Source organism: Triturus cristatus, chromosome 4_1 (genome assembly GCF_964204655.1).
Source record: "Triturus cristatus chromosome 4_1, aTriCri1.1, whole genome shotgun sequence".
Taxonomy (NCBI): Eukaryota; Metazoa; Chordata; class Amphibia; order Caudata; family Salamandridae; genus Triturus; species Triturus cristatus.
In genome coordinates this window covers 136,903,204-136,905,703 of record NC_140585.1, presented here as the reverse complement: position 1 = coordinate 136,905,703, position 2,500 = coordinate 136,903,204, and the positions used below count along the sequence as shown (strand labels likewise).

The window sequence follows — 2,500 nt, the reverse complement described above, 5'->3', positions numbered from 1 at the left end:
AACAGTTTCACTCCACGTCTGGAAACTTCCAGAGCTATGTAGAGAATACAAATGAGCTTTAAACGCATGAGGAAAGAGGTTTGTATGCAAAAAGGAAAACAAAAGCATATCGTACTCATAAAATACTCAATATATAGATTCCAAAAAAGTGCTTCCAGCGAAAAGAGCTGAAAGAACACTATGGGATGTAAACCTGAATACCTTTCAATAATATGTTCTCCATCCATGCATACCACCTACATGATAAAAATCATCTCAGGTGAACGGATGACCGCGTGGCCTAATGGATAAGGCGTCTGACTTCGGATCAGAAGATTGAGGGTTCGAGTCCCTTCGTGGTCATTTTTGGCCAATGGTCACACAATCTGCTTTACATTCAGAGTGGAAAAAGTCTTTTCCAATACTCTTGTAGTCCTCACTTTCTAATTACTAATCATTAATAAAGTGGAGTACATACTGTACACTCATTCAGGTTGCATCTTCAGTCTAACTACTTGTGCATTTTAGTGGCATTAAAAAGTGCTTCTATGCCGACGCAATGAATATGTAATAGGTTTGCAGAATTTTGACGTGACAGAATGGGTTTTTAGCTTAAGTGTGTGTAGAAGAACTGCAAGGTGTGTGCCTATGTGTGCATAGAGTGCTACATGTGTAAAGTCTGTATGATTTGGGCAGTTAAAGTGCTGATTTTGCCTCCGAGTAAGAAAAGTACTACAAAAAATGTATAAAGGATCGGCACATTCGCTGCCTTTGCTGATGCCCCCGTTGCCTAATTTGTAGTGCAATGGTTAAGTTGCAGAGTGTGGTTGAACTTGGTTAGGAGACTTGGTGCCTCTTTCCGTGTCCTGCTGATGATAAGGATGGCTTGATACCATTTTCTAAGCCCAGTATGTTGAGAAAAGAAGTAAGTCAAGAAGAAGTGTGGAGTCGAAAGTGGTTCTCCAATTTCTCTCCACTTGCTAAAATTGCAAAGTCTCCATTATAGCATAGAAGAGAGCGTTAAAGTCGGGGATGGAAGAGGATGAAAATGGGAAGTTTACTTATAGAGAGAAGTGAGAAATGCCCTGTGTGCACACACCGGTGTCTGACCATAGAATACATTTAAATAATGTCTCTAGAAAAGAGCTATGCATGTGTGCCTCAGTGGCCTAATGGATAAGGCCCTGGCCTCCTAAGCCAGGGATTGTGGGTTTGAGTCCCATCTGAGGTGATAACAAAAATCCTCCCTCTATCTTTTCCTGAAAATTAGGTAGATTTATTACATGCTTTCTCTCAGAAGTTTATGAGGGATTAGTTACTTTGAAACGGTCCCATTTTACTTGTGTAGACTTCACAGTCATGTTAGTGTTCTGAAACTGCAAAGTATATTTTTAAATGCCTATTTTTGTGAGATGCATTTTCGACCGGCCAGAACATATTCCTTTGGAAAAAATGATTTGAATTGGATTGGTGTGAATCTTGTTTCTAGAGGTGGTGACAGGCTTTCAGCTACTTGAATAGGTCAAGCCAGGATTCATAAAACTTATACAACCTATGTGAGTGTGAAAAATTAGCATATGCAGGAAGGAGCAATTTGTCCTACTTTCAAAACAGTTACACTCCACGTCTGGAAACGTCCAGAGCTATGTAGAGCATACAAATGAGCTTTAAACTCATGAGGAAAGAGGTTTGTATGCAAAAAGGAAAACAAAAGCATATCGTACTCATAAAATACTCAATATATAGATTCCAAAAAAGTGCTTCCAGCGAAAAGAGCTGAAAGAACACTATGGGATGTAACCCTGAATACCTTTCAATAATATGTTCTCCATCCATGCATACCACCTACATGATAAAAATCATCTTAGGTGGACGGATGACCGCGTGGCCTAATGGACAAGGCGTCTGACTTCGGATCAGAAGATTTAGGGTTAGAGTCCCTTCGTGGTCGTTTTTGGCCAATGGTCACACAATCTGCTTTTCATTCAGAGTGGAAAAAGTATTTTCCAATACTCTTGTAGTCCTCACTTTCTCAGTACTAATCATTAATAAAGTGGAGTACATACTGTAAACTCATTCAGGTTGCATCTTCAGTCTAACTACTTGTGCATTTTAGTGGCATTAAAAAGTGCTTCTATGCCGACGCACTGAATATGTAATAGGTTTGCAGAATTTTGACGTGACAGAATGGGTTTTTAGCTTAAGTGTGTGTAGAAGAACTGCAAGGTGTGTGCCTATGTGTGCATAGAGTGCTACATGTGTAAAGTCTTAATGATTTGGGCAGTTAAAGTGCTGATTTTGCCTCCGAGTAAGAAAAGTACTACAAAAAATGTATAAAGGATCGGCACATTGGCTGCCTTTGCTGATGCCCCCGTTGCCTAATTTGTAGTGCAATGGTTAAGTTGCAGAGTGTGGTTGAACTTGGTTAGGAGACTTGGTGCCTCTTTCCGTGTCCTGCTGATGATAAGGATGGCTTGATACCATTTTCTAAGCCCAGTATATTGAGAAAAGAAGTAAGTGA

At 39.9% G+C, this 2,500-nt stretch overlaps 1 non-coding gene across 1 annotated transcript; it reads left to right on the top strand.

Moving 5' to 3' along the window:
- The first annotated feature begins 269 nt into the window (after positions 1-269).
- TRNAR-UCG (transfer RNA arginine (anticodon UCG)) lies at positions 270-342 on the top strand. The gene has a single exon. It is a non-coding gene; the product is annotated as a tRNA-Arg (tRNA).
- Positions 343-2,500: the final 2,158 nt, after the last annotated feature.